At 41.8% G+C, this 26,415-nt stretch overlaps 1 long non-coding RNA gene across 1 annotated transcript in view; it reads left to right on the top strand.

The window, feature by feature from the left end:
* LOC149918457 (uncharacterized) overlaps positions 1 to 23,424 on the top strand; it is a 29,378-nt gene extending 5,954 nt beyond the window's left edge. The window contains exons 3-4 of the long non-coding RNA XR_016465474.1: positions 18,701 to 18,783; positions 23,182 to 23,424. This is a non-coding gene — a long non-coding RNA (uncharacterized LOC149918457). The remainder of the gene's footprint in view (positions 1 to 18,700; positions 18,784 to 23,181) is intronic.
* The last annotated feature ends 2,991 nt before the right edge of the window (positions 23,425 to 26,415 follow it).

The following is a 26,415-nucleotide window of genomic DNA, read 5'->3' as shown; positions in this document are numbered from 1 at the left end:
AGATTATCACTGTTGTTTGAACGAGGAGTGTGTATGTATGAGTGGCAGAGGGAGGGAAGTTCACAGCAGCTAGCAGGATGCTGACAAATAGCTACTGACAGGAGAAGATGGCAACTAGTTGGCTTTAGCAGTTCTGTTCATCAGTTGAAGGAAAAAAAAGTAGACTGTCAGGTATTTCCCAACTTTCTTAGTGAAGGGTCAAGATGGTAGTCTTTAAAATCTCCTTTACATGTAAATCACATCCTTTTTGCTGTTGGCTGTGTTCTGATAGGAGGGGCACACGCATACATTTGCAGTAGTACATGAGAGTTTAACTTCAGAACTCTCTCACTGCACTGTGAAAGGGAGAAGTTTGCAGTGCATGTTAAGTCCATAATGAGAGGTGTGTGTGCAGGGGCAAGGGAGTGTACTTGAGGAAAGTGCAAAATCTTTCTTGCTTTAAGTATGTTTATGGATCGTTTCAATCAGAACCAGTTCTACACCAGTGGTTCCCGACATTATTCATCCCTTCTCATGGCACTGCTTGTTACTCCATTCTCTCTCCCATCATGACAGCAAACCTCCGAATATTGTTGCCGCCTCTGCCTTTCTCCACTGCCGTCAGTTTGAGAAAGTGCCAGTGGAAAGACTTAGATAGCCAGCCAAGCAAAGCACAATAGTTTGGTCTCTCATCTCTAATGTTGGCATTCAAGCAAGAGAGACTATTTTAATTGGGAACTGCTATTGTAGATAAAAGTATTCTTTCCTGGAAAGTTATTGTGTTAAATTTGAGATCAACGCTAAGATTGATTAAATTTAATCTGGACCCAAATCTAACTTTCTGTCACTCAACTGTGGATTTCACAAAAGAAAAGAATAAAATATATGGAACAGCCAGAACATGGGATATGTTGATCTCGGCTATCCATTTATAGAATGTTATAGGAAGCCAGTGTGTTTGAAAAGTGAAAGGAGAGAAACAGCCTGATTTAGAAAGTGATAAGTTGACCAGAGAGTTCCTGGTACACTTGAGTTTTGGATGCTAGAGGCTTCTAAACATCATAGAGTGCACAGTTTGTCTGCATTACTTGCAGTATCAAATGAAAACATCTAGGGTTGCTATTCTCCTGCTGTTTTTTTTCCCTTCCATTATTTCATCGTAGATGATTAAAACCTACTGACAATATCTCCTCTCCCCACTTTTTTTTTATTAATTCATGATGAATTCTGTTTTCTGGCTGACATCAGAACCCTGTCATGTTTCAGAACTCTCCCAAGTGTTTGGTTGGCTTGTTGCTTGCTTGCTGAAAAAAAAAGTGCTTATATAAGGATTTTTGGAAAGTAAGAAACTGTGATGTTGTGGGGTGGGGGAGAACGTTTGGTTTGTTTCTACAGGACTTGAACTTCAAGGTATTTATGTTGTCTGATGTGTGACTCTTATTAGGAGAACAAAATGCAAATTGTTCTGGTCTGTCCTTTCTATCTGTTCTTTCGTTCTATCTCTAACACGTATCATTTAAGTACAGTGTTGTGTACACATGCTGTGGTCAAATGTCTGGTAGATGTGCCAGAGGGTGCAATATGTTTGAGAAAGCTTTCCGTTCAAATATTCCTTTGTGGTCTGCTTTTGTTTCCCCACTTGAGTTACAGGTGTATCTCACGCTCACCTGCTGCTGTATGCAAGTCTTGTATGATTTTTTAGGTTTGAATTTAAGGATCTCCTTTTTTAAAAAAAGCTTCTGTATCTGAAAAAGTCTCTCATACTTGTCAGAGTTCAATCCTATAAGCATCCTTTGTAAGGGGTTAGCTCTTACCCCAGAGTATGGTGTTTCAGGATTTGAGTCTTTTGACAAAAAAATCTTCCTATGGGAACAAGAACGACCTCCCTATTTTGTGAACACCATAAAAGAACTAAAAAAATAAACAATACAGCTACCTACAAGTCCAGAGACAAATCTAAATCTCACCTTTGCCTATAATTACATATGTTTGTGTAAGTTTCTAGTGATCCCAATGGCATGAAAAGTCAAGTGGGAAATAATATTGAGTGCAGAGCAAGGGAATTTAGTTATTATCAGAGACGGATGCAAAATTCTGAGATGTGAAATAATGATTTTCACTTATGTACTGTTCTTAATCTCAAAGAGAAGATTTTTCTCTCTGAAAAAAAAAGTTAAGAAAGTGCTTATTGGCAATTCCATCTGTTAAAATATGTTCTCTCAACAGTGGTATTTGTATATACTAAAAAAGTGACTGCATATATCATTAACTTACACTAATCATGTGCAGTCTAAGAAAGATTCCAGCAAGCCAACAGAAACTGTGGTTATGACGATTCATGACTTACTGCAGTGATTTACATTTTGGTCTATTGCACATAGTGCCTAACAAGAGATCTCTTGAAGATATTATGTTCCGAATAACGCTATTTGTATATCAGAGGTTTTTGCTTTGTATAGCATGTAAAAGTTTGGTTTCCAGAAGGTAAAAAAAAAAAAAAAAAAAAAAAAAAAAGGATAGTGGGAAGTCTTGACTACTTTATAATGCTGTTCTTCCTTCTGAGTACATCTCAAATGGTTGAGCATCTGAACTCCCAGTGGATCTGATGTTGTTCAACACCTAAGTAAAAGCATCTTGCTCACTGGGTAGCCAACTTAATTTTGAATGTATTATCTATGATCAAATTATCTGCCACATGTTAAGATTAGTATTTGGCTGCATAAGCATCCGGAACATTTTGACTTTCTGTTCTTCAGAGATTCTCTTTGAGAGATGTTCCCATAAGCAGCTACTTTCATCCTGGGGTCTTCAACTGGATTTCATTGAACATCTATCTTCTTCACTCTTTCTTCATTTAAAATAATGCTGTCCCTTTCTTACTGTGTCCAGCTGGCACGTGATCAGCAAGCTGGTTCCATTTAAAAAATCACTACCCGTTGTAGAAGCCAGATGTTGCTGAACAGCAGTGTTTTGCTCATCGTATCACTCTGCTGGCTGAACTATTCAAAGGGCCATTCCTGCAAATAGTGCAGTGAGCACTTTTGTATCTTCTCTCACTTCGATCAAGTGCCGTATCTGATGTGCCTGAAAGCGGGATTATGCTTTGTCAGGTCATCTGTCATCCCACGGCTCTAGGATTTGAGATGACTCTTCAAGTTACTGTTACTGGAGTCCAGTTAAGCTGCAACAAATTCCAAACCAGTAGCAAAATGAATGGGTTTACGGGCAGCTTCACTGCCCAGCCTCAAGCTTTCAGGCACTAATCTGTAACTCAGGAGCTGACTTTCCTCTTGCAGGATGTGGGAAGCTTCCTTTAAAAAGTTCTGAGCAGCCGCTGACAAAGTGATAACCCCAAAGTGCAATACTTGCAACTTAGATCTGATAGTGAAAATACCACTTGCATTAGGTACACCCCTGTGATTTACAAGTACTGCTCATCTTCTAGGAAATGAAAGCTGGAAGGGAGGATGATTGTCACCTGCTTGCAGGAAACATGACTGCTATATCGTTCTATTTATGCCTTGCCTACTTCAGCTTCCTTAAGTATGCTTTCTGGCTTCTTTTCGTACTTTTGTTTTATTGGCAAATAAATATGACTATGTAGATAAATGAATGAACCTGAATCCCGAGTTCAGGATCAGCCTGAGGTCTGGGTAAGAAGCATTCATGACTCTAAGCTACTTGGGCAGCTGCTCTTAGCTCAGTCTGGATCCTGGCACATTGAAGGTCAAATTGAGGCTACCTACAAGACTCAAAATCAGCTTCTTTGTAAAGCGAAAGCAAAATTGCTTGGCTTTAGCAGGGTCAGTGTTTGTAAGGTATCTGAGTGCAGCGTGTACTGCATCTGGTGGGGAAAAAAAGGGTGTTTTCATACTGTACTTATTTATTTTTTCACTTTAAATATTTTTTTTAATATATCGCACAGTTCTCGGCCCTTACTGAGACAGAAGGATTCCAGCATTTCTCAATGTAAATAAGGATTGCTAATTTAAGAATCACATTTCAAGGTTTAGTTTTACCACCAAGTACCATATATTCTTCTTTTGGGAATCTAAATTCTTATTCATATATAGAACGTACAGCTTAAAAATAAAATGGTTGTGATCATGAGATAAAACCTAACATTTGACTTTAAAATGACTGATAGCAATTGTTGTACTTGAGTACACCAGTATGAAATCAAACCATTTGGAATAATGAACAAGTTAAATGATAGGACCACTGAAAAATCGTCATCTGTTGCTCTGACAGGTTTTGTCTGTTAGGAAAATGATTAGTGGATGAAGTAGATGATTTGTGTCCAGTTCTGGGCTCCCCAGTACAAAAAAGAGAGGGGTCTTCCACAAAGAGTCCAGCAGAGGGCCACAAAGATGATAAAGGCCTGGAGCATCTCTCCTATGAGGAAAGGCTGAGTGACTTACATCTGTTCAGCCTTGAGAAAAGAAGGGGATCTTATTAATGTTTATAAATAACATAAGTCTGGGAGTCAAAGGGACAAGGCCAACTTCTTTTCAGCAGACTGTGAGGACAGAACAAGGGGAAATGGCCATACATACTTGAACATAGGAAGTTCTGCACCAATATGTGAAAGAACTTCTTCATGGTGAGGGTGGCAGAGCACTGGAACAGGCTGCCCAGGGAGGTTGTGGATTCTCCTTCTCTGGAGATATTTAAGACCAGCCTGGATGCCTACCTGTGCAGCCTGCTGTAGGAGGCATGCTTTGCAGGGGGGTTGGACTCAATGATCTCTGGAGGTCCCTTCCAACCTCTACAATTCTATGATTCTGTGATACTGTGAAAGGAAGGTGGCAAGGACGTGTACTTTATCCTACTGTTCTTAGCTTTTTCACCTTTGCATAGCAATGCTGTACATATTCACATATCAGTGAGATGGAAAAACCTTCCTTCATTAGCGATGGTCTAATATGTACACGGCACAGAGTAAAGATGCTAGGGATGCCAGTCATGCTGCTTCAGGGGAAAGGGAATGTGATTTCAGAGAGAGCAGAGCAGGAGGACGTCAGCATCCATCTGCCCAAGCAGAAAAATGAGACAGCGTTGAGCACAAAGCCATTTGTAATTCTTAATCTTGAGGCTGCCAAATGCAGTGGGAAGTTAGCTGCTTTTGATGCAGCAGTCAAAGGGTCAAATTCTTTTCCCTGCTGCTCGAGCGTAGCTCTGTGGCAGTCTGCTGGGCTCCGCCAGTGAAACTGAAGAGGAGGATTTGGCTTGCAGCCTGTTTTTAATCTGCACGTATGGTATCAATTTTGGAAGCATTTTCTGGTTGTCCTCACAGTTATAAAAGGGTAGAAAAATATATTTATTCTCTTTGCCGTTTAAAAAACAGGCTTTTGTTAACTCACGTGTGTTAATTCACAATCTAAGAAGTACAATAATGATCTTGATTGTGTGTTTTGTCATAGGATTGGTCTTTCTATTTACAGATGTCTCTGCTGTCAGTCCTAAGGGAAAGGTTGCTCCAGAGAAACCAGCTTGCCACAGTGGATTCCAGTTCTATTATGCTTATATCTGGCACCAAGTCCATTGGATCACTAATCTACCAGTCCCCCTTCTGATCAGTCACAGGCACTGGAGTCTCCAGCCCATTATCCTTCTTTCTCATCTGGCTTTTCCTTAGCGTGTTCGTACTGTTGTTGTTTAATTGTATGTGAGGACTATCATGGAGCATGGCGTGTTGGCAGTAATTGTTATGCTTACAACTTCTTAAATGTAACTGGCTGCCACAGAGGGAACGTCTCCTCATGCTCACCAAAATCTTCAGTTCTATCATGATGAATAGAACAGAATAGAACAGTTCAGGTGGGAAAGACCTTCGAAAGACCATCTTGCTCAACTGCCTGGCCAAAAGTTAATATTTAAGGTGAGGCTACTCCACTGCTGTGCTAAGTTTAATGCATTTTGTCTTTGGGATAGATTCTGCCCAGGGCACAGAACTGTGGAGAAGCTGCCTGAAGCTAGAATCTCAGCTTTGTAGATAACATTCATATTTTCTGCATCTTTCAAGGGAACTTAGTATGAGAGACAAAACAAGGTCTTCTATTAGGTTTCTATCTTTCTTCTATGCTTTCTCATCTGGTTCCTAATTTTTATTGTCTCCCAGTCACAGAATCATAAGGGTTGGAAGGGGCCTCTGGAGATCATCTAGCCCAACCCCCTGCTAAAGCAGATTCCCTAGAGTTGGTTGCACAGGAAAGCATTCAGATGGGTTTTCAGTATCTCCAGAGAAGGAGACTCAACTTCACTATGCAGCCTGTTCCAGTGCTCTATCATCCTTTCAGTAAAGAAGTTCCTTCTCATGTTCAGATGAAGCTTCCTATCTTCCAGTTTAGGCCCATTGCCTCTTGTCCTGTTACTGGGTACTACCAGAAAGAGCCTGGCCTCATCCACTTGACATTCAACTTTTAGATATTTTATGAATATTGATAAAATTCCCCCTCAATCGTCTCTTCTACTGAAGAGCCCCAGGTCTCTCAGCCTTTCCTCATAAGGGAGATGCTCCAGGCCTCTCATAATCTTTGTAGCCCTTTGCTAGACTTACTTCCTCCTTTGTCTTTCTGCCTCCCTTTTGTACTCCCCTCCTTTTTTACCTCTTTCATCTAGCCTGGCTGTACAGACCTATTGGTTCTTTTAATAGGCCTAAACTCTTCACTAGCATGAGTTACTTCAATATGTCACAGAATCATGGAGTGGTTTGGGTTGGAAGGGACCTTTAAGATCATCTAGTTCCAACCTGCTATAGGCAGGTACTCCTCCCACTAAGACCAGGTTGCTCAAAGCTCCATCCAGCCTTGCCTGGAGTGATTCCAGGGAAGAAGTGTCTACCATCTCACTGGGCAACCTGTTCCAGTGTCTCACCAGCCTCACAGTAATTTCTTCCTGATATCTAATCTAGATCTACCCTCTTCCATTTTAAAGCCATTCCCTCTCGTCCTGTCTCTAATGCATTAAGATGCAACAAGATTATCTAAATAATAGTAAATAATAAATGCAATAAGACTGTTATTTAAGAAGCAGCTGAACAATAGTGACTGAATATGCTAACTTTGTTTTAGTTGTGCTAGTAGTTATCTTTAGATATGCTAATAGGAAGTAAGATAACTGGAAAACATACTAGGTGAGAAAATTCTGAGGTAGGGAAATGAGCCAATGTTGTTGGGTGCACGTTCATAAAGACAGCCCTATCAGATCCAGCCAGCAGATTCACATGTTGTCCTGAATTTCTGCTGGCAGCTGTCCATGTGTGCTAATGCTATTATTGTAGGTTAACAAATCACTGACTTTCTCCTTTTTTTGCAGCAAATTGGCACTGTAGTTGCTTCTAGCAAATTTGCTAGACCCACTGACACTGTATTATTAGTAGTTAATTATGATTAATATAGGAAGCAAAGCTGGAAGTTGCTGGTGGTTTCTGGACCACAGCACTGCTCTGGTACATTGGAATATGTATCATCTGTGTCATGCTGTTGTAGATTTCTATCTTATGGAAAACTGGTTTCTAACTGCTGAATGAGCCAAAATTACCTGCTAACATACTTCTCACATAAACAAGCTCCAGTTCATTGCATCTGTGTCTCTATTTCAAGAACTGAGGTTGCCTGAAAAAGGGTCTTTTTAAAAAATAGAAGAAAATTTGGGACTATTGAAAATTATCACATGGTTATGAACATCATGGCCTTAACTTCACTTGACTGCTTTGAACTTTAAAAAATGAGAGAAGTCTTATTTTGGAAATACATTCACAATGTACAACATAGTTAAGAAACCAACACATGTTCTTAACTGTTTACCCAAAACATCAGCTTTTTTAATGATCAAGTCAGATATGCAACTGGCAGAATATGCGTTTCTTTACCCATCATGCTGATTCTGGCTGTCTTACTATCAAACACTATGATAATTCCAGTTCTTTTATGTCTTCGGCTCTGCAGTCTGACTAGTTTGGTTGTGATTGTGAGTATGAAGCCATTTCCATTGTTTTCATGTTTAAATTCTAATAGTGGTAGCAACAGTGGGAAATTACTGCTAATTATGCCACTGAACATAAGCATACCAGATGCCTTGGGTGTCTGGATTTTATCACTGCACCGTGAGACGTGCTCTACCCATTGTGTACATCACAGATTTAATGTGCATGCCCCAGTAGACAATAATGGCTCAGTATCACTGAGACGGGTTTATGGTATGTCCAGAACCTCAGGCTGCGTTGTGCTGCACGAGACTGCCAATTCTTAAACAATGATGTGCTAAGTCTCTGCATAACTCTTGCACGGCTGGTGGGTTAAACAAGGCTGCTGAAAAATTTTCCTGAGATTTAAGGATTTTTATGCAATAGAAATTTTGACAGCATTTTATCCAGTACAAGAAAGATGTAGAGCTGTTGAAGAGGGTCCAGAAGAGGACCGTGAAGACAGTCAAAGGGCTGGAGCACCTCTCCTACAAACACAGGCTGAGGGAGCTGGGCTTGTTCAGTCTGGAGAACAGAAGGCTCCAGGGAGTCCTCATTGCAGCCTTCCAGTACTTAAAGAGAGCTTATAAACAGGTTGGAAATCCGTTTCTTACGTGGGTAGACAAGACAAGGGAACGGTTTTAAACTAAAAGAAGGAAGATTTAAATTAGATACTGAGGTAAATTTTTCACTGAGAGCGTGGTGAGGTGCTGGCACAACTGCCCAAAATGTTATGTGTGCCCCATCCCTGGAGGCGCTCAAGGCCAGGTCGGAGGGGGCCCTGGGCAGCCTGATTCAGTGAGTGGCAGCCCTGCCCATGGCACAGTGTTGGAACTGGGTGGGCTTTGAGGTGCCTTCCAACCCAAACTGTTCTGTGATTCTCTGATTCTATGAAAAGACTGTTCCAAGGCCAATCAAAATGTAAAGAAACCCATAGAAAATAAACATAGTTAATGGCTTCACACATTCAAGACTAGATTAATCAGGCAAAAATTCTTTAAATGAATTTGTCTAATGAAAATGACATGCCTGTACACAGTATGCTTTAATCTCTTTTCTGCACCATCTAATGAGACTATGAAAGGGCTCACAATTGTATTAAACAAACATGGTTGGTTGGTTGTACCAAGCTTTGGTTTCAGCCATGGAATTCATTAAAACAGTGTGTTCTGTGTTTTGCCAGCAGGCCACCAGTGCCTGCTTGAGTCTGGTTCCTGGCCTTCATTTTCTCTCTCCAAGTCTGCTGGATTGGAAGCTGTTCAAATATCAACAATTAACTTATGTATTTAACATTGCATAAATATCTAACATTACTGTTCTCATAGTTGAGAGTACTTTCACAGGAGTTCTCAATTGTATTCTTAGGTAATTATCCACTAGCTTATTTTACATACCTTCAGTTAATTAATTGTAAATAACTACCAAAGAGTATGAAATGAAAAGATTTTCCCCTCAATTAAAGAAAACTTAAATGCATTTGGAAACCTCTGTAGGATTTGAGGTAAGCTTTTCCTATGATGGGATATTTGAGGGGGTCATCTCATGCAGCTACTCCACTGTATATGTACACAGTGAATTACATAGACTGTAAATTTCTAGTCTGATGTTCCAATTGCTTTTATATATATGCTTTTAATTCAGCTTAGGTTGAATTTTTGAATGGAATTATTCCCTCCCAATAATGTGTGTCCTTACATGCGTCTCAAGTAGGAAAATAGTAATCAATCCACAGAGGTCCAGCTCAGCATGTCTGTAATCTGTGTGCTTAGGTACTGTATTTCACCCCCATTTTGGTTTTGGCTGATTGTAAGCACCTTGGTCTGTAAAGGCCTAAGTGTCAGGCCAATTCCTATGGTAGAGTCCCTGTCTAGAATCAAGTAATTGTACCTTCTTTGTGTGACTGCTATGAGCAACTTAACCTTGCAGATATTCTCAGAACAGACCTACCTTGAGAGGGCCTACTAATGCAACAGTGGCTGCTGTTCTGTGCATGCTAAGCAGGAAAGGGGAGCAAGATAGCAACTACAACATTTCTTCTCTTGAGAAGTGGGAAACTCAGATTCAACTCTTGCCTTGGTCTGACACATGCATTTCTCAAGTAATTTGCCAATTGCTTTATTAGTCATATTAGTGTGCTGCAGTTAAACTTCAGTCATCTTTGGTCATGTCTGCAACAAAGAACACCAAATAATCTGAGCTGCAGGGCAAGAGCTAGGCATGGCTGCCTGTGAATGAGGTGGACATTCACTTGAGCTGTGTTCAACTTCATGTTCCTGGAACCACTCTGTACTTTTCCTAGTATTCCATCTCTGCTGTTCTGCTCTTCCTTTGCTTTCAGGAGAGACCTGCAGTCTGGTTCCCAAGGAGACACTCAGCCATCTGCTTCTAATGTCAAGCCATCTGAGCAGCAGAGAGCAAACAACTTGACCTCTTCCTCCCACTCCCTCTTCATTCATTGCTTTCATGAGTACTCCTTTTATCAGGTAGTTTTAAATGACATCAACTCAATGTCTGACTTTTAAGCAGCTTCTGATTTAGAGGCTGAGTTTGGATTCCATTGTCAGATCTGTAACTTTTGCAGTATGCTGTAAAAGGAGCCCTAAAATCTGAGTTGGATTTTGGATCCCTCCCTGGTAGCCAGGCACCCACAAGTTAGGGACTTGTGATGTTTGACTCTGTGGCCTTTGCATCGTTTTCAGTTTCACCCTTTGTATCTGTTGCAGTACAGTCTTGCAGATAGTGCTTGTATTCTGGGTTATCCTATGGGAACATGAACATGCTCTCAAACAGCAGGTAAGCAGAGGATGATTTGAGGTTTGAGACTCAGCAGTGCTTCGAGAGTACAGAATTCTACTTGGTAATTTAAACTTTGCCTTCATAATGATCTATTGCTCTGACATTAGAGACATTTTCTCTTCTTTTCACGGGAGAGAAACACAGTACAGTCAGAAGAACCAGATACATCTATTACTGAGATTACCTTCAAACCTGTGGTACAAGTTGCAATGCAGTTGTGCAGTGCCTCTTCATTCTCCTGTGCCTTCTGCTGTGTGGTGTGCCACTGCAGGCCCATGGGAGGGCTTAGGCAGAGTCAACAACCTTTACTTTTAAATTCCACGATGATTATACTGACTTTACTTTGGAAGTTTATGATTGGTTCCTTTCCTTTCCCAATGTACCTTTGTTATTTTCTTCATGCCCAGCACCACATTCTTAGATCTCTGAGGATACATGTGCCAATGATAATCATGCACAAAATATTTCATACAGCCATATTGTAAAGTGACTGGGTAGTATGCATGTCAGAAAGTGGCTGACAAGTATAAGCTTTCACCTATTTGTCTGCACAAGGTTATGGAATAAGCCAGATGTGACTAATGATATTAGTTACCTCATTAAAGGTAATTGAAGGAGAATCTGGAATTTCAGTGTTAAAGATCTAAAAAAATATATATAGTTTTTATAATAGCAATTGGAACAGCAAGTAAATTTCAAATTAAAAAGTAAGAATGTTGCTGAAAGGTTATCTGCATGCGGAATGATTTGGTTGAGTTTCTTTACTGGCTAAGCAATTCACCGCTGCAGGGCTTGGAAATGAAACCAGGGGAACGACTCCTCCAGACTTTTAACATTGTTGCTAACTACCTTGGAGCACTGGGTTCAAGATATGTCTGCAGCTCCACAGCCCACCCGTGCTGACTCTCGGGATGGCAGACACAGACCTGCAGCCAGCTGAACCAGGGGCGGTTGTGTGCTCTTCTCTGCTGGCAAGGGCTGCTGCCCCCTTATGCAGCATGCCCGTGCACAGGCTTTTGCTGTGCAAAGTGAAATCTGCCATGACAAAGATTGTATCATGCTGCTAAGTCTTGTGTTCCTTAAGTGTGCTCACTGATGAGACATAAATACCCTCTGAGCTAGTTGCATGGTATGAGTGCTATAGTTATGGTGGTCAGATTTCTGTTGAAAGTACCGTGTAAAAGAGCCAAGAAATGTGAAACAGATGAAAAAATTGTAAAACAGAGATGAGGAATAATGGCTGATTTCATGATAACTTCAGAAATTGTCAGTGCCGTGAAGTGAATGTGTTATTCTATGGCTGTAGAAGAAAGCATAAATGTGAAACAGGTTTTCTATTTTTTCTTTATTTGGTTAATAAGAATTTGACCAGGGTCTGTCCATTTCATGTTACACTGACCTGCTATTTTCTCTCATTTTGGAAAATGATTGAGACATTTTGTGTAATGCCTTTTGCAATACAAAGCATACATCTAGTTTAGCGCCTTGTTGGGTCGTTGCATCCCTCGTGGCAATGTAGTTGCTGCTTTGCACTGAAGCAGATGAGTTTCCTGCTTTGCCCACATCTCATTCCCTCTGTCCTTGGCTCAGCATGCTTTCTGAAGCACTCCATCCCATGGAAAGACCTCCTTCTGCAGCATGTCAGAGATCAGCCCATCTCTCCCTCCTCCTGAGGGCAGGCAGAATGGCTCAATTTCCTAAGGGGGTGATGGGAATGGAGGGCTTCAACCTCCCTGTATTACTCCTCTTTATAGCCATGGAAAAGAAAGAAAACTCTACGCTCTTCAGGGATTTATGGGGGAGCTCTGGGTCTCAATTATTTCCTTGTGCAGGCAAGAAGAGAACATGCAGATAAAATGTGTGACGGTAAAACCCACATTTCCCTCTGTTAATAGCATTTATTCCTAGCATTGTAATCATCCCTTTGCCATTTTACCATCTTCCTATCGTGCCCCCTGCCAGCTGTGAACCTCATAGGTAACCTATTTCAGAAACTGAGCTTTGGCATTCCACTGAGTGTTTGTCACAGCTGGAATTGCAGCTTCTGCCATTGGCTCAATTACTGTTGCAAAATGACTGGAGCCACGTTAGGTCAAATGATCCAATCCAGTGATCAGGGTGCTATGTTCAGTTTTGAGATAACCAAGACCAGTTATCACAAAATATATTGTAGTGGGGACTTCTGAATTGCTTATAGGTGGCTCAGTAGTATCCACAACAACAAAAGGAGTTGCCATGAGGGACATCTTAAAGTGGGGAGATCATCGCTCGAAAGATAATTAAAATCATTAGCAAAATATGGTTTTGAAAGTACATTGCTTGCAGTAGTACTTTTTCCTAGCTCTGTTTGCTTGCACTGTAAGGTGTAAAGAGAAATAAATATCCTAAAACAAAGGCCCATCTGCATCTTCATAGAAACCAACTAATGTGAAAAAAAATAGTAACCTCAGCTCTACGTTTTCGTGTGTGTGTGTGTGTGTGTTGTTTAAAGCCCTACATAAATCAGGAGGAGGCCCACAAAGGGAAGACTGTTTGGTTTCAGGGGCTGGTCTTGATTTTCTGCTAAGGATAATCAAGATCAGGAATCCATCTCTAATTAAAGGCAAACAAAAAATATGCAAGATTTTCACATACATTCTTTTCATACTCATAGTTTAATGTGTTGTGTATACTGTACTCTTTTCCTTTAATTCAGCTCTCAAATTATGTGCAGACAGCTTCAGCTGCAGGGAAAGGTGGGAGTATGTAGGATATCTAGAATTTAACTGTTTCACTCCTACTACTAAAGGACCTGTTTCTTTATCAGAGGTATTCTGTAGAAATGTGGATTCTATTTTCAACAGAAAATCTCAGTAGTTCTATGCAATTCTAGTTTTGTTGGCTATTTGTTTTGTTTTTGGGTGGTTTTTTTTTTTTAATTGTTTTTAATGAGTAGATTCTAGTGAAAATGTTGATCTGACTTTGAAGAAAGATATGCTTGTAGTTTCTATAAACACAGTGCTTTTTCCTTGTCTGCTTCTGTTGTAGTTTGGGTTCTTTTTTCCAGCGATTTTTCCATGGAAATGTCATTCAAGTGAGTGAAATTTAAGCAGGATGTGGGTTTTGTCACTTTGATGGTGATGTAGTGTCCCAGATGCAAGTTTTTCATTAAGAAATTAATATTGGCAGATTGGGTATTGCAGTAAACTGAACAAGCCTGAGCATGCAGTAGGACCGCATTATTTTGCATGGTGGTATTCGAGTTCTCCTCTCTCCCTGCACAGCACAGTCTGGGGTTGATTTACATAAATTCTTAGATTTCTCGCAGCAGCACCCCATAAGTTGAACTATTCCTCATGCTTTTGGCTCCCGTTCTGAGACACATTGCTGACACTTCCATCACCGAGTCAGTATAGCCCAATCAGTCAGTGTCTGATGTCTAGTTTTTAATAGAGGAAAAGGTTTCTGATGATAGATGTGGTTGCATTTAATTCTGTAGCAGTAAGATAGATGAACAATAAAGTTTGGCTGAGATAGTTCCACTCTGAGATCCTCTTCACCTAACACCCAGAGAACACTTACTTGCACAGCTTGACTTGGTCTACTAAATGTGCTTTCCATGACTGAAAGTCTGTGCGTTGAAGTGGATGCTGAGAGCCAGCACAGCCTTCATGAGGCCAGTTGTCCAGAGTGCTTTAAATCTTAAGCTCTGAGGAGAGGCGTGACTCCGGGTAATTCCCAGTCAAGCTAAAGATTCAACATCTCCAGCAAAGCAGCTCCTCAGAAAACAAACAAAAAACATTAAGAACAATTTTCTCGAACAAAAGAGTGAATGTTCTCCTTCCCTGTATGAGGATCATTTTTTTGATAATAGCGTGTTATTTCCTTGGGCCATTGATGCACTAATTAGAGGCATTCTGCAAATCATTTAAATTGATGTGAGTGTTTGGGCATTTGTATATTTAACAAGTTTGTTTAAAAAAATAAAAAGTACTGTTCACTTGGTGAGTCAGCAGTGCATCCTTGGCTCTGCTTTTATTCTTCTGCTCAGAGAGACTCCACCATTTGCTCCTCTGAAAAAAGTGCACAGTGAGAGAAGGCTGAAAATGGAGAACTGGCAGCAAGAACGATGATAATTCATAAGCACGGTGCTGCAGAAGAGAGTTTGTAAGATAGAATAAATTGCTCATTCTTCCTGAAATGCCATGGAATTGCACCTCCTCCATGAGGAGATGAAGTGCCCTTTGCTTTCTAGCTGTCCCCAGCCCTACAACACCACGGCACACATCTCTTGGTGCTCAGGTTCACTGAATTACTGCCACTCAGCACTGCCTGTGTTCTGTGCTGCCAGCCCATGGCCAACCCCATGGTTGGGTGTAGATCTTCTTGCAAAGCAGCTCCTGCACTGCCACAGTGATGGTAGAACCAGGTGGTGAAGGCACAGGGAGACCTCATGGGTACCTTGGCCTGCGTGGGTGTGCTCACCTGCGGGTCTAAAGCTGGCTGGGAACAAGCTAACAGGGTGACATGTGCTGCCAGCTGTACTGAGAATGAATGCCAACTCTGACTGGCTTTTTGGAGGAGCGTTTTGTAGCCAGTGTTTTTGACTGCAGTATTCAGCAATAAGGAATTAAATTGGTGAGCAGCTAGAATTGAGATCCTCAAGGAGTTTTGCTTCTCTAACTTGACTCTGAGGGGGAAAAAAAAAGCTTTTAATTACTAACGTGTTACAGTTTTTCATGTAAAGACTCCCATTAACATGCCATGCTTGTTTCTGTTTTCCATGCCCAAGGACCCTCACTGTCCCAGTGCTTTTGCACCAGCCACTGGGTTTGTGCACACAGGCCCTCCATGTGCAACCCCCAGCCACTCAATGTGAGGGACACAGCTTGTCTGCACACAGTGCTCCCAGGGCTCCTTTCTGCTAGTTGCTTCATTTGGCCAATTTGCTCAGGTAACTGTGATCATAGTTTAGCTTTAAGTACGCAATCAGTCAAAAGCTGCCAACCATTTCCATATAAGAAAGAAGCAGTTATGGATGAGCTCTGTACTCATGAGGGTTGGCAAATTTGGTGTTCTGGACACAAGCATGCACAGGATGTGCATTGTCCTGTACAATGGGTCTGCATTCTCTGACCTGCCTTTCACTGAAGTGTAAGAAGGAAAGAAAAAGTTGTGGCATTTTCAAACACTGTAAAGTTTCAGTCTTTGTGGATAAAATAAAGAAAAAATAAAAGTGAAATGCATGCAATTTTGAATCATCTGCTAACTGACTATAAATCTACAACAGCCAATTTATCACTTCCACCAGGACTGCAGCAATTTAAACAGGCAAGGGAGTGCAGCTGCCTGTGCCTGTTGCAGAGCCTGTAGACAAGTCAAGAGCTGAACGTAAATCAACAATGTCAGGCTGCTGCATAAGGGCAGAGCCCTTGCTTGGGAACAAGAGGGAGCGGTGCCTGCGTGAGAAGGGTCCTGTTGTGGGAAGGTTTCACTTGGGTGCTCAGGGGAAACCTCATTGCTCTCTACAACTATCTGAAAGAAGGTAGTAGCAAGATAGAGTTTGGTATCTTCTGCCAGGTAACCAGTGACAGGACAAGAGGTAATGGCTTGAAGGTGTGTGGGGGGTGGTGGTTCATGTTGGATATTAGGAAAAATTTATTCTCAGAAAGAGTGGTGAGGCGTTGGCACAGGCTGCCCAGGGAGGTGATGGAGTCAAGAAATGTGCAGATATGGCACTGAGTGAGATGGTTATTAGGTATGGTGAGGATAGGTTGATGATATTACGATCTTAGTGGTCGTTTCCATCCAAATGATTCTGTGGTTCTAGCTGCTGCACTTTGGGACACTTAAAGACTAAGACCACTGGGAAGGATGAGGAGGACTCTTAACAACGTTTCTCACAAGGAAGGACTAAATGAAGTGGAGTAGTTTCATCTCAAAAGTGAGAAGAGTAAGGGGAAGGCTCAGGTACTTGATCACTTACATGTTTGCAGTGAATGTAGCAAGGTGAAGCAAGGAAGGTTCCAGTCCAATATTTGGAAAAACCCTCTTGAGAAGTGTGGGGACATCCTGGGTAAATTGTTCTTATCACATAAATTCTACTAAATAGATAAGCAGGGTCAGAAATAGCCTTGAGTTGTCTATTGGGAAACAATTTAAGTTTCTCTTTTCCTTTATCTGAATAATACAAAAAGTTATGGGTTTTTCTTCTTTTTTTTTTCTTCTCCCCACCCCCCTCCCAAAACCTTGTAGTGAAATATTAAGCTGTATTAAATACACTTTGTGTATTTCATGTAGTTTACTGTTTGGGCTCAGTAGGTCAGACTGGTGGTTGGACTTGATGATCTTGAAGGTCTTTTCAAACCTAGATTATTCTGTGATTGTATAATGCGATGGAATTGGCTAAAAACAATACATCTATTTAAACAGACAGTCCCGCTGTGATTTGTTAACTGGGCAATGTTGTTCTGTGTGAAATTCTAAATTTTAGAAGAATTTTGTATTTTATCCAAAGACACAAAATTACAAAATTTTTAACATCTTCAAAAAGGCTTGGAGTAGACAGCTCCAAGAAGTGTGTCTCTAGGTGCAGGCATAGCTTTTCAGGGCATGACAGTCCTGAGATAGCTTGTGAGATCAGTCTGTTTGCCCCCACCAACCTGTCTGAACTTACAGAGAGCACTCAGCATACAAGTCTGAACATTTATAGTCCCTTGTGCTTTTCTAATTGTTTCAATTCAGACATGTGCTTTTATTTTTTAAGGCAAAAGAACACATACATTGAATTAATAAGGATTCAATAATAAAGCTGAATCGCACTGCTCCAATACACATGGGCTATGAGTGTGCAAGGTTAGGAGTCCTGGGGTGCTTGGAGAGAACTGATTTACAAAACTGCAGGGGCCTCGCTGTAGGCTGATAACTCAGGGTGCCAGGTCAGTGGTGAGATATCTTCTTTAAGTGTTAGCCAAGATCTGTTGGCAGGCAGCAGAGAAGTGGATAGAGGATTCAAAGGTCAGATGTTGTTCCAAGTTTGTCACAAGAATGCATTAGGGAACAACAGTATGGGGGTGGACAGAGCTGAGACACCAGATTTAAGCAGGAGACTGTGCCTGATACCACTGTCTTTGCAGACAGGAGTGTGGATAAAAGGACATGAAACTACGATGCTGTTTTTCTTCAGGCTTCTGAAATAATGAAATAACTGTAGGGCTGCCCATAAAATATCAGTGCTAATGCAGCTGTGTTCAGTACAGAAAACGTGATGGCATACTTCAGTAGTTTTGAGGTGTGTCTGCTGAATGTCACATACATTCACATACATTCCTGTTGGAATCTACTTAAGAGCAGGACAGATATTAACAGCCTGAACAGAAGGGCATAAATACTGTAAAAGCTCTGTACAATCAGCCAGAGAACCATCTCATCTGGTAGATTTTCTCTTCAGCAGCACTCTCTTCCTTTGGTCTGTTCCCCTTGTATTGCCCCACTGTAGGATGGCTCGCAGATGTTAAAGGGTGCACTCCATTCTGTTTTCTTTCTGTTTATGGACCTACTATCCACAACTTTGTGTGATCCTTTCTGAATCTGCCTACGATGTGTATCTCCACAGTTTCCCATGGCAGAAAGTTCCACAACATTTATATGAGCTGTAGTGAGATTTTTCATGAGAGAGACCCCTGAGCATGACTTTCTGATTTTCTTTCTAGAAAGTTTTTGTTCCTGAACCTCAGTCACTTCAAAATAACATCTTTGTAACGTGGAGCCAAGGGTGGGGTTTTCCCTCTGCCCCTTATTTTCACTTATTTATAGACTTTCTGCTGCTACTGATGGATCTGCATGGAGACAAAAGCATCATCTCGGCCTTTCATCCACTTTCTTCCATATCGTGTATCTTAAGATGGTGTCCATATGTCACCATGTAGTAACAAAATTAGTCAAGATGTTAATGAAACCAATGCTCTCCCATGTCTGTAGCAGGAGAAGCTGCTGGCGGAGCTCCCCATGGCTCTCCCACATCCTCCTTGCAGAAGGTTCTGAGCGCATTCTGCTGATAAAAGGTGAGTACAGCTCATAACTTCCAGTGATTTCCAGGTAGCTCTTGAATGTTCACAGTTGATTTTTCTTCCCCTAGGGGTGGACTGACTCAGAAATGCACTCTGCAGCCATTCCGCCACACTGAATTTTCTATCATGGGAGAGAAAGAAATGGAAAAAGCCTTTCACCTTGTTAACAGAGCAAATTGAATTTTCTGTGGCTGGCAATATTACGTCTTCTTGGTGTCATTTTTACAATACCTTTCTGATTCTAACCATACTGTAAACTATGTCCAGAGGTGTGATTTCAAAGCTCGCATCTGGAGCTTCTATGCATTTTCTTTATTAAATTTGAGAGTGGTGATGGTAGCTCACCACGTACTACTGCTGCCAGAAAAAAAGTTCAGTTTAGAAGTAAATATGAAAAACTTCAACGTTTGTTTTCTGCAATAGATGTTATTTGACTAATTGGAAAAGGTTTGTACATGGGTGGGGGGAGGCAAGCTCTTTCTTGGGGGCATGGTGGAGGGGGGACAATCATTGATAGCTCTTTATAGGTTTCCAAGAAGCAGCTGTCAAGAAAAAAGGTATTAGAATGGTTAGAAAAGTGATTTAAAAAGAAATCTTTATTCAGCATGAATTAAGCTTTTAAATATTCGTATCTTTAAGCAGATAAAGATTCTAAAAAGAATATCTGTTTGTTTTACGTTTCCAAATATTCTTATGTACATTTAATCTACTTGTCGATAATTCCCCTTCTCCCAGCCTCCCTGCATGCCTGTCCCTGAATGGGGAGGGATCCTGTGCTAAGGGTGAATGCCTAGCTCCACCTATTTGCCTTTTTGTATCACTCCATTTCTGCTTTTATTGCACAAGTGGCCCTTCATCCCATGCTTCCTTAAAAGCTCAGGTATTCAGAAGCAAACTTAATGCTTTCTTTAGCTCATGTTCTTACTAGACAAGTCTGCATAAGATGCAATACATTAAAATTATTGGCATATAGAATGATTTTAATAGGATTATTCCAAAGAATCCCCTCTCTTCACTTCTTAAATTCTTCCAATTTATCAGCAGTGTCAGAGAAAAGAAGGAAGTGTGTGATATCTGTTGCACTTCTTATTTGTGGGCTCACTGTTTATTTTTATTTCTACTTGCTCTCTCCTACGTTGCTGAAATTGCAGAAACATCTGTCTCCCTTCATTGAGGAGAATCATTTATGAGTCTCAGATTTACCAACAGTATCAGTTACATCCAGCAAACCTCACTCTTGGTCTTATTAATTACTTTCCATCTGCTTTTCCCTCAGGCGTGTTGGTTAGCAGAAAAATGCTGACAATCAACAGTAATGGCTTCTTAAGTTAGTTAGTTATTAAGTCAAGCCTTTTGCAGATACAGTTTCAATAAATGCTTTTTGTTTTCTTTAGAAAGAATTGTACCTACTTGAAAACAAAAATGTAATAATCCCAGAAACTGGGGTGAGGGTGGTGGGAATTTACTTTTTAGCTGCGAGAAGCCCCACTTGTATTCTCAAATCGTGTAAAGAGCAGAGCTGCAGAAAGTGCTGTTGGAAGCAGTTACTGTGGGCAGAAGGAACTGGTCTTGCTAGGGCTGGGGGGGTTGTGCTCATCTTTTTTTTGTTGTTGTAGCGAACATTTATATTTTTATTTTCCCATGACTTTTCCCTCTGTTGGCTAGGTTGCTCCCTTGGTCTCCTACTGGGAAAGCAGCATTGAACTTGCAGTGCTGAAAAGATGATTAATGACAGGCAAAACTGTATACAACTTGCAGTTTATTTGGGGGGGTGAGGAGCATGCAGTGAAATGCCGCATTGGAGGATTCTGGGCAAATGGTGTGTGAAATTGTTGACAAATTGCCCTCATTAAGCACACTAAATGAATGCTTTCTTGAGAACATTGGCATGATATCACCATGTACAACATAACTTCTACTTGAAATTGCACGTGGTGCTATTCTTATCTTTTAATTTCTTGTAACAGCTCTAAGTTGTGATAAAGCCAACATCGTAGCTGTCTTCACTGCTCACTACGTGAGATGTGAAGGAAAATTGCTGAGGGAAACTCCCATGAGTGGTTCTGAATTATTCATTAATTTAGTCATTATAATGAGCCATTCTGAGCCTGGTTACCAGAGTTATAAGTGCCAAGAGATGGATTTAGAAATGCCTTAATTTCCTCAGCCTTTAACTTGATTTCCATCAGTGAAGGGACAGTTAGAGGACAGCAGAGAAGCTGCAGTTATACGGAATGCAACTTTGGGTGCTGGTTACCCTTGCTGATAGTAGCAAGCATTCAAGAATAAAATGTCAAAAAAATGATGGTGTTTGATGATGCAGTACATTCAATGACATTCAGGGAAGGCCAGCATGACTTTCCCTACCATGCCGAATTTTGGCTATCAGACTAGGTGTCCCCACTACTAGATGACTGTGCCATCCTCGTTGCTCATCTTTGGGCACGAGCAGAGCCTGGACCTGTCTATGTCGTGCCTGCACTTCTTCCAACCACGTGTGAGGCTTGGAGTTGGAGTTAGCATTTGGCTTGGGTGCTGGGTTGTGCTTTGGAGACTGCTGGCAGCAGCCCTTGGCACCTATCCCTACAGCCATCACCTGCATTTCCCTGGCCTGTATGGCTCAGGCAACCAGTGCCCCACAGGGTGCATGTGCAGCAGCAGAGGTGTGCTGGGGGGGGTAGTCTCCTGCCTGAGGTCTGGGCAGCTCAGTTCAAGCAGTATCGGCACCCTGTGCTGCCCTGGCTGCACCAGGAGCTGCACATCATCTCTGGGACACAGTGGTGGTCAGCAGTGGCAGTGGAGAATCTCATCCTGAATGCCCTGTGCGACACCGAGCTGGACAGGAAGGCCCTGATCCAGCAGTTTTGGCCTGCCATAGGGGACAGAAAGGAGACGCTCAGCCAGGGACTCACTGACACCACTGTGTGCCAGTGGAGTGAAAAGGTCTACTAACAGCAGCCTACAGGGTGTCCACGTGTCTGGAGGGCAGGAGGTCAGCCCTGTGGCTGCCCTTGGCCTTAAAGCCTTCTATGAATGATTCTCACATCAAAGCCCACGATGAACACTCTCCTTTAGAAGAACAAAGAAAAGAAGCAGATTTTAGAAGCATTTCTAAATATAACCTTCTAGTGACATTAGTCATAGAATGGGTATATTTGGACTGGACATTGGGTTTTAAGAAGTTATTCAGAACACGCACAAGAAATGCATTCATCCTGGGACTCTTTCAAAGTGTAATCTGACAGTTTTAAATGACATTTAATGACAGTGAATCTTCAAAAATAATTTTAAAAGGAGCACGCAGATTTTGGACACAGAATGACACTCAAAGTATGTGTCAGTTTGGGAACTGTGCCTGCTAAACAGATGTGCTCTGGTCTCCAGAGATTTCTAGGGAAAAAAGAAAGCAAGAAGTGGACAAATGTGAAGCATTCAGTCTTTACATGCAAATAAAAATGAGTGATTGCTGGTCAGAGTCTGATATGCTTACTCAGATTTAATACTATTCTCTCCATGCAAAGACTTATTCAGTGGCAATTCTGGCAGAATAAAAATAAGCATCAAAACTGGTTCTGAAAAACAAAAATATGTGAAACGTTCTTGAATTGCCACTGAGGAAACCCTGATCCAACAAATGCTGAGCATCTTCTTATTTCATTGTCTTCTCCCCATGCACAGGAGCTGACAACTTACCAGAAGTATGCTGACACAGGATCAAGCAGTACCTAAACAACATCCTGCTTTCTCTTTCAGAAGTACAATTTGGTTATATCTCAATTTAATGAGCTTTTGGCAGGCTTTCATTTCCTATTGTCACATATTGGGTTATTTGATATATTTTCTTGCTTGGGAATGAGTGTGGAAGCATTTTGCCCACTGCCACGAAGTGTGCAGTCCAGTTTCCAATGCAGAGAGAAGTCTCAGATGAGCTCCATCGCCCTGGTAAACTGCTTCCCTGGACACCATGTCTCCCCTAACATAAAAATGTACACAGTCTGTGCCTGTGGTGTGCTGAGGCTGAAGCTGGATGGGAGGTGTACGTGGGGTTTGAACTTGACTTTTGTTTACTAGACAGGAACTCAAACCATCTAAACTACTCTTGCAAACTGTATATAACATGTTCTCATTGATCACCATCCTTTCTGTCCAGGATGGTCTGGAGCAACCTCCCTACTGGTGAGTAGTGACAACAAATACAGAGACTATCAGTGCCTGTGATGTTGCTACGCTCTGACTGATGGCTCAGTCCCAAGTGATTGCTGTTGGAGTAGACCTTTTTTAGCTACTAATGCCTTGATGGTCCACTGCTTCTACTGCAACATCCACTTTAATTACATCATAAACTTGCTTTTTGGGACTGGCTCTTGTAATGTGTATCTTAATGTCTTGCAGTGTTGCATCCAGAGGGAAAAAGCTGAAGTTCGCAGTTTCTGCCTTAGGTTGAGACTCTTGCTCATGATTCTCCAGAAAAAGGCTGTGGCAGTTTAAGATCCCGCTGTCCTTCACCTGTTTGTGGCATCTATCCATCACCCTTGAAGCTTGGGCGAAGCTGAAGAGGATTGTGATTAGGTGTTCATCATTCCAATATGCTGACACAAACCTGCACTTATTAAGATTATTAATGGTTTAAGTGAATACCTGGCACCTTGACTAGCTGTGGCTGAGGGACAGCACTCAGATGTTAAGCCCTGTTAAAAACAGAGCAGTGTCTTCTTACACAGGAGAACACACAACTTGGGATGGTGCAAATTCAGTACTTTCAGAGCAAGATCTACTAGAAGAAATCCATTCAAGGCTTTTAAACTGTTCATGGCCGTTTTTAATATGTAATTGGCAGTTAGAAGACATCAGCTTTGATAATGAAATGTTAAAACTTATGCTATTAATTTGGATATTCTTTTAAGAAGTATAATACCAGATTTTGACATAGAAAGAAAAGACAACAGAATAGAAAAAACATCTAAAGAGAAAATAACTAGGGCCTTAGCAATAGACAACAATTCTATAAAGAATCCAAGGTTTTATGTCAGACACTCCTGAACTGATTGCTACCACTCTCTGCTTGGACTGTCTGATCTCATTCCCAGAGGAAATTGATGAGTTAGGAACCTGATTCCAGCAGTCTGCCCGCTGATATGAAGGCCTGCTCTTCATTTCATTCCATCATGTACTGAAGAAAGGACCTGCCTTTGTCTGCCACACTCTTTGCACCATGTTCAGGTGTCTCTTTCAGCCTGGCTTTGTGGTAATAAATGAGCAGACTGCTCCTGGGGCAGCAGTGAGAGGCACATTGTGCAGCAAAAGGCAGCATCGCACAAAACAGAAGTATCAATGAAAATCAAATTGAAAAAGGAACGCTTCGACTGTCAGCTCACTTCCTGATAAGGTCCCTGTAATAGTTCTCTTAACAGCCAAGGACATGTGCAAGTGATTTAACATCTGTGAGCAAAAATATTCAGAATAATAGATCTGAATGATAGAAAAGAAACAATGACATTACATTTCCTAGAACCAATTGACTGATTTTAATTAAGCCAGAAATTAGCCTGCTAGCTGATGGCTCATAAAACGCCTGGAAATATCAGCTGCAGGCTAATTGTGCTGGCTTTACATGTGGACACTGTCCTCATGGTGAATTTTCAAATTAATCATGGACACATGGGATAAGGCAGGCTGCTTGTGGGGGATGAAAGTGGGGAGGGGCAGGGGGCCTTCTGCTGAACCTGGTTGTTCTGCATGCTGCAGCGCTGCTGGGACATTTGCCACAGACAGAGAAAAACTGCTCCGCACTGACTTGAAAAACCTCCTAGCAGAACCCAGAGACTAGGCTGTCCTGCTGTGCAAGAGGAAGCACGCATGCTTTTCATGGGCTTGAACAGTTCCATCACATCGGGACAGTTGCCATCACTATGCTCTGTGAACGCCAGGTGTTTGTGTGTTAGCTTTGTTTCAACAGGTTGATGCTGATGGTTGCCCAGACATGCACTTTTCCTGCATTGTTGTACAAGTAGTCCAGGTCGCAGTACTGAAAGAACTTCTTGGTAATGCTTCTTCATGTAGCCACTTCCCAAGAGTATCACACTGTTGATAACAAACGAAGTTCTGGTTCTTGCCAGAAGAGTGTAGGATGTGGTGATGGAGTGACAGCAGCACTGCTGCCAATACAGATGCTTTTCATTGCTTTTGCCTTCAAGAGAAGGTGTGTAGCTTGCTTTCAGTGGGCACAGACTGCCTTGACAGCCCAGCAACTGAGTGAGATATCTGCCAAGGCTAAGGGAAGACCTAAAACCATCAAAGAGCCAAGAGTGACACAAGTTACGTGAGCCAGCAGTGTGCAGTTGCAGCCCAGAAGACCAACAGTATCCTGGATTGTATCAGAAGAGGGGTAACCAGCAGGGAGAGGGAGGGGATTGTCTCCCTCTGCTCTGCCCTCTTGGGGACCAAACTGCAGCACTGCATCCAGGCCTGGGACGAACAGCACAAGAAAGACAGGGAGCTGTTGGATTGGGTCCAGAAGAGAGCCACAAAAATAGTCAGAGGTCTGAAGCATCTCTCCTATGAAGACAGACTGAGGGAGCTGGGCTTCTTCAACATGGAGAAAGCTCTGAGGTGTCCTCACTGTGGTCGTCCAGGATTTAAATGAGGAGTGAGACAAACTCTTTACACAGTTTGATATTGATAAGACAAAGGGAGAATTGTTTTAAACTAAAAGAGGGGGAATTTAGCTTAGATATTAGGAAATTCTTCACTTAGAGGGTAGTAAGGTCCTGGCACAGGTCACCCAGGGAAGTTGTGGGTGCCCCATCCCTTGAGGTGCTCAAGGACAGGTTGGATGGGGCCCTGGGCAGCCTGATCCAGTGGGTGGCAGCCCTGCCCATGGCGTGGGGTTGGAACTAGATGGGCTTTAAGGCCGCTTCAAACCCAAGCCATTCTGTGATCCTATGAAAGATGTTTTTTTCACCTGGTAAGCCCCAGGCAGAGCTATCAGTGAATTCTTTACTGAAAACCAGGGAACATCAAATCTGAGTATGAAGGAAGTCTGGGCTTTGTGCACAGAAATGCATTGCTAAGGAAAAAATGAAGCATTTGGACTGCAGGTTGCACAGCTCAGATACAATAGTTCACAAAGCTTTGAAATAGAATAAAACTTTCTAGAAGAAACTTGGTGAAATACCCTTTTGTGTTGCTAACTTGTGCTGCCTCTCTTTATGTAAGGAATAAAGAACTGGGTGGGAGCCCTTTAGGGCTGAACTATTCAAGAGCCACTGCCTGTGAATTTTGTTAGGATGTTTTGCATTAACATCACTCTGAGACAGAATAATGGAACTGGAGCAGTGGAGAGAAGAAAAGAGTTGCTTCGGGAGCACTGATAAAGTCTGAATATACAGAGAAGTTAGCAGGAATTGATGCTGAGGAGAAAGATTCTGTGGAAGTGCAAAAGGTTGCTGGTTACCACCTTGAAAGGGAAGGCACCAGAGGAAGAAAGCAGGAGGAGCAGGGCTGAAGGAAATTTTGTTGAGTCTCTGGGATAAACTGAGCCCGAGATGTGCCAGATGTGAAGAGCAGCCTGTGAAATGAAGCATTGGTGTGCACATGGTGTGGCAGGCTGTTTTTACCAGAGGTGTT

This window comes from Phasianus colchicus, chromosome 3 (genome assembly GCF_987193195.1).
Source record: "Phasianus colchicus chromosome 3, bPhaCol1.hap1.1, whole genome shotgun sequence".
NCBI lineage: Eukaryota > Metazoa > Chordata > Aves > Galliformes > Phasianidae > Phasianus > Phasianus colchicus.
This window is presented reverse-complemented; position numbering and strand designations above follow the sequence as displayed.